This window comes from Dicentrarchus labrax, unplaced genomic scaffold, assembly GCF_905237075.1.
Source record: "Dicentrarchus labrax unplaced genomic scaffold, dlabrax2021, whole genome shotgun sequence".
NCBI classification, from domain to species: Eukaryota; Metazoa; Chordata; class Actinopteri; family Moronidae; genus Dicentrarchus; species Dicentrarchus labrax.
This window is the reverse complement of record NW_026136713.1, coordinates 8,370,697-8,379,970: the sequence shown is the minus strand read 5'-3', so window position 1 is coordinate 8,379,970 and position 9,274 is coordinate 8,370,697. Positions and strand designations below refer to the sequence as shown.

At 40.8% G+C, this 9,274-nt stretch overlaps 1 long non-coding RNA gene across 1 annotated transcript; it reads left to right on the top strand.

Moving 5' to 3' along the window:
• Positions 1-699: 699 nt before the first annotated feature.
• On the top strand, positions 700-3,940 carry LOC127374350 (uncharacterized). The gene is made up of 2 exons (XR_007887023.1): positions 700-3,388; positions 3,488-3,940. It is a non-coding gene; the product is annotated as an uncharacterized LOC127374350 (long non-coding RNA).
• Positions 3,941-9,274: the final 5,334 nt, after the last annotated feature.

Genomic DNA, 9,274 nt, shown 5'->3' with positions numbered 1-9,274 from the left:
ATGTAATTTACGCTTATAAGATTTTGGGGGATGAGGAGGGGTTGGCTTGTTTGAACAGAATAAACCACAGTGTGTTTTCATGCACACTGCATATAAAAGTTAACAAATGCACCATATCAACTGTGGCTGTTATTCAATTATTTGAAAAAATGTATTGATACATATGACACTACACCTACTTAACTTATCTTGTCTTATTGTCTATTCATTTTTAAATTCTTTGAACTGGCCGAAAGTACAAAATAAAAGATTCCTGTGATGGACCAGTCACCTCTCTGTCCCTTCTTCTCGCTCTTGTTCAATAAAAAAATTAGTGGCTAAAACAGAAAACAGGACAATTAAATACATTATTTTAAATTCAGAAACCCACAATTCATTTCAAAATATTAGATTCTACCTTATGTAGTGGTGCCACAACGTTGCTTCCATATGATGATTTTCAGTGTATTGCATCAAACTTTTGCCCAACGTCTGACAGATGTGGGATTTTTTTTCTTTTGCTGGAGATATTTTCATCACAGGAAGCAGAGCCACCCAAAGGTTGGGCCCTTGGGCTGGGGTCGTTTCGCCACTGTTCTTGATTGCCCTCGCAGATAGGGGAAGTTTGTGGTCACAGACAAGTTACCTCAGTGTAGCGCTGTACATCACATCAGCAGGGCGTGATGGGAAAACGCGCTAAGATGTCACCTCACCGTCACGTGGTCGGCTTCTGCATTTCGCCGAGGTATAAAAGTCGGAGGAGTTATTCTTGTGCTCACAGCACGCTTGTGCTGCAACTGAACAACAGGTTGAGTATGCATGTGTTTGTGTGGTATTGCTTGGGATCTTGCAAATTCAGCATCTTATTTTTTTTACCATGCTGTAGTTTTAACAAATCTAGAAGGAATAGTGTTTCTTTTATCACTACTTTGAAACTTATAAACAAGGTGTTAAAAGAGAGGGAATAAAAGAGGAGACATTTACAATTGCTGGTGGAAGTAAATGTTGAAATGAAAAGCACTTTTACCATCGAATATGAATGCTACAGTGTGTCATTAATGTGTAATATGTGGCATTTTCATTGTTTTTATATAGGTTTTTTTTGCCATATACTTTGAGAAAAAAACAGTAAAATATGAAGGCATATGGTTTTGTCCTGTTAGCCTCCCGGAAAGAAGGAAGAGTCATTTTGTAAGAGGAGGCAGCTGCATGAGGTGGAAATTACTGTGTATATGTTTGCATGGGTGGATGTGTGTGGGTGTAAATGCCTACCTCTTTAACTATTATTATGTTAATGTATTTGTGTGGGGATCTGTGCTTGTGGGTACTGTATATATGCTGCCTGTGTGCCACTAGAGTTGTGATACAGCACTGCAGGACGCCTTCACAATTGCGGGTAAAAACAGGCATTAACCTCTTGACTCCGACCAAAGACATGAGCCCCAAAGGAAACTCTTAAGATCAAAACTTTCCTCCTTTGATTTTTCTTCTCCCTACAGATTGCAGGGAGTATGAGATCTCTTTCATTTACTATCACCTCACAGCACCGAATCCCCAAGAGCCCAATTTAGACTTCTGCATAAAGAAACCTTAGTTGTCGGCTGTTGTATAACTTTGTTTAACCACTGCCTTTGTGCCAGAACAACCATTGGGGAAGTGGAAAGGGTATAATTTGTCAGGCACTGAGGCAGTTGGCATCCAGTTCAAAAAACACACTTCATGTTCTTTATAACAGTGTACTATAAAACAGCACAGACCCAACAGGAAAAGGTTTGATTATAATATATAGGATTGTGAGCAGTGAGGTAGCTCTTTCATTTTGCTATATTAATACCAACACCCATTTGGATAATATCATGCATAATGAGAAAATACAGTATATACAAAAATACAGGATAAACAGATACCAGATTCATCCAAAGCATGCATACTCTCCACAAAGGGGAGATAAGCGCTTGCTGAATTGTTGTGCAACAGTACCCTGGGGGCATTATGCTACAGCAGAGTTAGCATTTTAAAGATTCTGCCCAGGGCTCTAGCACACACCACACACATACACACTCACACACAGTGAAGCATTTGTAAATGGGCCATGTTTCTCACAGATATCAGTAAAAAGGAAGCCATCTGCATGTGTTTTCATGTTATGTTATATAACCTCATCTCAGGTTTAACCTATGCAGAAAGGAATGCTCTGTTGCCATACCTGTTTAAATCCAGACTGAAATGTCATCACCTCAGGATTACCACTGGCTGTGATGGGCGTCAGCTTGCTCTGCCCAGGCCCTGCTGTGATCTCAGCTGGGATGGCAGATGAGGCACGTCGCACGAAAACCAACACACAAGGTCACAAACACATAAATAAGAACCTTTAAAGAATATTATTCCTCCTTTAGCTATTTAGGTTTGCAAAATTAAATTAAATATTCAGGGTTGATAGTAATCCTATTAGGATTTAATTCACTTGTTCCCCAAAGCTTGGGAAAGAGGGCAAGAATGACGATATTATTAGCTTAACATAAGTTTATGTTTTTTTGTTTATTGTTACTTTTGAACTGTGTTGTGTTAAAAATACATGCACTGCACTTCACCCTGGATAAGTTTTACATTCATTTGTGGTGTTTTGTAAGCCCAAGCAGACTGTGTAGCTTCGTAGGCTTCACTATACATACACACACGTGGAGTTAAGTGTGCACACCCAAACGCATATGGAATCTGCAACTCCAAAACACACAAACCACGTCCTCACCTGCAGCTGCACTGGACCTGTCATAGCAGCGGCTGTGTTGTCGCTCTCCAGGGAGACACTAGTAATTGGTCATTTGTTTTTTCACCTGTCTGGGGACATTATGTAACTTCAGCAAACTGGCAACAAGGTCACAACATCTCACGTGGGGGCAAACATTAGTCCCTAATCTACCTGCTGTTAGCAAGACGGCCTGCTGATGAGGTTATGAAAGTGTTTCTTTGTAGCCCTTGTGGTTCATTTATGAAGGTGTAATTGTTGAAGTGCTAACATTACAGCATTTTAAAGTGTGTGTGCATGTATATGTAGGTGTGTATAGTAGATGAACACATGTATTCATGCTCTGCATGTATTACTTGTAAGATAAACTCTGAGACAGTCAATATGCAAACAATATGAATATACTGGACTCACCTCAAAGTATCTTTCCCAAGCAATCAACAAGCTTTTGAAAAAAAGTAGTGTGTATAACACAGTGACAGTTACTACCACAATTGATCAGATTAATGACTACTTTAGTTCTCAGCTCTGAACTCACTCTTGGTTTACAGGTTCTTCCCTGAAGACTACAGGCCAGGCAATATATTTCTCTCTTGCTACGCACTGGGCCTGTTGGTTTTATAAGGAGTTGTGGTTCAGAGTTGGTGCTCCAGTTGGCATACAGTGAGTGGGAAAGTGAATTTCTTTCAAACATTTAGTTGACTGTGTTTGCCTAATGCACTGTGCTGTGCTTCCCATTTATGTGTGAAATTTCTGTAATAGGTCATGTCTGCCTTTGAGAAGGAGCCACGAGTGAATCTGACCTACTTGTTAGAGAACTGCACCAGTGTCCTCGATTAGAAACATTTGCCTCCATAAGTACCTGAGATTTTCGATGTATTCATTTGTTTAAACCCAGTTCACGCTGACAATAAATAAGACTTACCAAAGGCAATTATTCTGCAACTGTTGACTGGAATCTCAGCACACAGATGTGTAAGGTAATCTGCAAAGTATTTTCCCACACCCTGAAATCTGTTGCAAAATACTTTCCAGCTTGAAAGTGACAATGCATCTTACATCATATCTCGCACACTGACTCATGAAACATGGTAGGTAAAGAAAAATGTGACTTATGTTTACTTTACTTACTTTTAATGTTCTAAGCTTATCTATGTATCGAAGTTTTCTCCTTCATGTTGTCAGTATTATTAAATCTTAAACTCTTATGACTGACTTTGGTTCTCAAGAGTGTTTTGGTCATTTGTGAAATGTCTTGTCCTTACACCCAGAGAAAAGTTAGTCCACTGACTCTGCAGGAGTGTCTGCTCCATGTGGACTAGCCCATGCCTCTGTGCACGTGAAAAACCCAGCACATAACGCCTCAATGCCTCTTGCCCCTTCTGCCCTCTCTGTTCTGAAGAAACTGTTATTCAAGTTAGACCAATATGTCAGTTTGCTACTATATTCAGCAGCCATTTCTTACATCAGACATCAAACAGTCAGGCTTCTCACAGAATACATATGTATTTTATATAACCTAATTTTAAATGTTTTCTTCACTATTGAATAGATGCGATGGGCAAAATTGTCTTCATGTCTGCTAACCTTTACATAAGTGAATCATTCTGGTTACACAGTCAGATCAACATCAGCTTTCAAAAGCCCATATCAGTCAAAACGTCCTTCTTATCTCCTCCTCCTTCCCCATCTTCGACTAATCTTTGAAATACACCCCTGACTCCCCTCTCCTTCCTCCTCTGTCCCCTACAACTAAGCACTTGTTTTGCAAATGTCCCACTGCGGGAGGCGGTGGAAGGAGGTTGTGAGTTGTAGCCAGTCATAAAGCATTGTGAATGGGTGAGCAGCTTGTACCAGACACATACAGGGTTGTTAGCTGTCTGGATCCCAGGACTTAATCCGTACGCTGGTAGGAGTTAATAAGGGTTTAGAGGCGGGAGACTGTCTATTTAGGCTGAGCTTGAATGTCCTGCTAAGGTTGATGTGGCATTCAGGAATGTCCTGTAGTCAAACACGTGTGTCTACAACTATATATGCCCATGTACCGCAACCTGCGTGCAAAGGTCCAAGTAATAACTATCAATACTGTGTCCACAGTAAATCGTGAAGGTTTTAAAATGTACACTACAACAATACCACTAGATCACTCAATTCAGCATCAAAGTATATTAAATTACAGGTAACCATAGCAAAACTATACTTCATGTTGTGTTATCCCTTACATGCACAAGAATTTAAAATAAACCCTGTTCATTTTGGTTATATTGCATAAGGTTTCCTGTTATAGATAATAATAGGCTCAGTACAGGAAAAGGTTCTTCACATCCACCTTGTCCATTATGTTTTTCCTATTTAATTACCTCATCATGCATCATCACTTGCATCCTATATTACAGCCCCAACCCATCTCATGCCTCTATCCTGAGTGAACCCCTCACAGAGAGGCGAGAAAAGGTGAGCATGGGTTTCCATCCTACCCCCAATTAAACTGCCCTGCCAGTAAACCTCTGGCGGGTGTAACCACCCTGCCCCGGGTATCCGATCACTCATCCCTGAGGACAGGAAGTCAGGTGTCATTTTTGACAAAACGCCAGCGTCAGCAGGAAAAGGCTTGGGCACTGCAATGGAAATTACTCCTTCATACGAACGCAGCCACTGCCACAAGCAAACGCATACTGTATACACACCCATCTCACACACATTTGTGTGTGCTGCAGCATGGTGCTACTAATCTGATCAGCAGGAATATGGCTCACTGTACGAGCTCAGCTCCCCAGGGCCGGGAAATGTATTGCGTCACCCACAGTTAGAAACCTTTGTATCATCCTGCAGTGAAGGCAGCTTGGCTGTAAACACTGAACACAGAGTACAAAATATATTTTTAGTGACGTTGTGGAAGATTTATGTTTTAGAAATTAGCTTTTCATGACATTTTGTACATTTTTCACTTCTTTCTTGTGATACATGCTGATCTATCTTTTACACCAGCAAATATTTTGATTCTTCAGCTTTGTGTTGTTGGTGATGGATGAATATGGAGACGTAATGTAAACTGTGGACTCATTCCACTGTCTGTTGTTGCTTCTTGTCTTGTTTGACTGTTGGTTGTGCATGGTTTTATTCTTTGGCTGCTACTATTCGAGTTCAGAATAAGATTGATCGTTGAGTGACAAATGTACTGTATTTTGTACTGTAACTGTGTGTGTGCCCACTATGCCCCTCAGTAATCCAGTGTGTGTAGTAGCTGTCTGATATTTGTAATGCTATCAATAAATCTGGCCTATTCCAGGAAGTAAGAGGGCAGGGCTCACTTATGGTTTCCTGTTACAAAGAACATTTATTTCTTCTGTGCAGAGCTCAGTGGCATTACAATATGATTACTGTGAACATCTAATTTCTTGTGTTGGCAAAATATATTACTCTGTTTCAATTGCATCAAAATGTAGATCTATATGTACTTACATATTCTACAGGTGTTACATTTTAAATATATCATTTTGTTGTCTGTGCTGTATGTAGCTTATACATACACAGTGCTATTTGTCATATGTTTTATCTCATTATTACAAATAAATGCAAGATCTGTTTGTTGAACAGCAATCTGTGCTGTATGTGAGGTATTGAGATTTACACTTTTCTTGAGGTTCAGAGAGAGAGATTGAGCAAGAGAGATTTCCTAAAACGTTTAGTCCACGGGTTGTGCAACCATCATCATAAGTCAGTTTTACCTTTACAGGTTACAAATCACAGTTAAATGAGAGATGATCTCATACCTAATTAAAGAGAAGACTTGGCATTCTCTCAGAGAGTGTTGCTGCCCTTGGGATGTAAATTCTTAAGAAAATTACGCACGTAGATGAATTCTCATTGACAGTAATAACTGAGGTTTTCACATTGCATAAAGTCTGTAAAATGTTACTCTATAACTGTACATTACCTACTTATCCCATTAGCTTGTGTGCACTATATTCAAGACTCACCTGAAGTTCAAAGCAGGTGACAGATCCAATGCACTGAAACGAGGGAGACATTTCACACTGTTTACATTCGTATTACCCCAAATAGCTCATGTAACAACATGATCAGGCTGAACGACACTGAGGTTGAAATATCAGCTGATCTTGTCACCTGATAAGCCTCTGATCGGTGAGGAAATAAAAACAATATGCGGATAATTTGAAGTGTAATTATATCCATTTAGTTTTGGCAAGCAATAATGTGTAACGCAACTCCGGCAGAGAAAGACATTGTCATGATTGGTGGCAGCAAGTTGTTCATCCACAGCCTTACCAATGTAAGTATAAACAACAACAACGACAAATAAATCCCATGTTTTAATATTATCATTTAATATGTGAGAATAAAAAAAAGCAAGGAGATGTTTTGGAAAAATATCTATGATATGAATATGTGTAATTTTGTTCATCTTCTGTTCAATTTGTTGGTGCTGTAAGCTCTAAATTCATCAAGTGTAACCTCTCCTCTTGAACAAAAGCCATACAAAAGAACACAGATGGAAAAACAGAACATCCACCACCCTGTTTTGGTTGGATATAATTAACAGGCACAGCCTTGCTTTCCCCCGAAGTCAGTTATTAATCACACCAGAAATTGTTGTAACTGGAACGCCACCCCCCACCCCACACCCCCACACCCCCCACCCTGCCCGGTAGAGCTCCAATATCATCTCTCTTTTTGGCTGAATTTACTCTCATTAGTCTTGATCTGCTGATTGCCGCACCCCAAAACTGGCACCCACCCACTCCTTGCGTCTCAGGTTCCGCACCTCAACCAGCCATATTCCCAAAGAAGAACAAAACAGAACACTGTATCAGCAATGACCCAGACACGTCAAACGAGTTCAAACAATAGCTGTTGCAACACTGGCACAGTCACGTTTATACTCCAAGAACAAGCCAGGCCTTACAAGGAAATCTTCCAACTTGTGTGTGTGAGTGTGTGAGTGTGTGTTTGTGTGGGTGTATGTAGGGGTGTGTGCACGTGCGTGTGTGTGTGTGCGTGTGTGTTTATACCATTGAACTCACTGTCTGACCTCTCACTATAAGGTTCCGGATGGTTGCTGAACATGACTTTCTGCTCACCTGCAGTGCCTGTGAGGGGACACGTGCATGGGAGAACACACACACACACACACACACACACACACACACACATACAAAGTAGAAAGCCCAAAGACATTGGCACAAAATGTATGAACGTGCATATACATGAATACAGTCATACGATATTCCAGAGAAAAACAGACACACTCACCTACACACATTCGGCTCCACAGCACCTTTACTTAACGTTGACACCCAGACCTTGGCCCAGATATACTGGCACTAGACCAAAGGTGCAGAAAATCCAGCGATCACTTTAAAGTCAGCGTGCAGCAGCAGGTAATGTTTATGTGAGGTATTGCATGTTTATAACCTTGGAATCAGGCGAGTCTACAAAAACTACTGCAATTCTTTCAATTGAAAGCAAGATTTTCTCAAATATATTCGTTTTTGAGTGCTCTGGGGATAAGGTAGCTCATGTAAGCCATGCCAAATAGCCTCCATATTGCGGCTCACCATCACCTAAATGAATTAACTAAAGTACATTTACTTCAACATGACCGCTGAGGGCTGAATAACTCAAGGCTTCCCACTCTGATTAACCTCACTTAGGCCCACATCATGTCTCACAGAGTGTGTGTGTGTGTGTGTGTGTGTGTGTGTAATCTTATGTGCTAGTAGATACCTGCACTCAACTTTTGTTGCACTGTGTTCATTACATTTGTTGCAAATTTGACACTTACGACAGAAAATGTATTTGTGTCACCACATTTTGAGTTACTATACTTTTTACTACAGAATGCATCTAATATAAACTCTTTTATCCAGTATCCCTGGCATTCAGATGTGTGCTATAGAACGGGCTGATTAAACATTAACTTTGTCAATCCTCCCACTGAACACATTAAAGACTTTTCTCATCTAGCGCAAGTTCGACGTTCTGTTAGTTCAGCCATAAAAAGCTATGTGACACTAGGCACGAGTCTGAGACTTTCGTTTGTTCCAAAGACATTCTGTTTCTTTTTGCTTCCCTCTGTATGTGAAGTGGCTGTGTGGGTGTTTTTCGCAGCCTTGTGGCTGGTTCCCTGCCAGTGACCGTACTTTGAACCAGCAGCAGCTGGGGCGTGAGCACAGCCAAAGATAGATGGCTAGCTGGAGCAGAGGAACTAAGAGCAGCCTCTCTCTCTCTCTCTCTCTCTCTCTCTCTCTCTCTCTCTCTCTCTCTCTCTCTCTCTCTCTTTCTCTCTCTGTTTGTTTCTGTCTGTCTCTCACCCCTCACCCTCCCCACTCCGCCTTCCTCTCTTCCACTTCCAACGTCACTGAGCAAGCTCTGTCAAAACTCTACCCCCCCAAAAAAACACACCTTCCTCCTCCCAGCACGTTTTGCTCTCTCAGACCGGTGATGCCACCTTGCCAAACTTATTTCTCTTGACCTAATTTTTTAAGTTTTAACCTGCTCTCCGTTCCAGGCATTAATAAGTCAAAA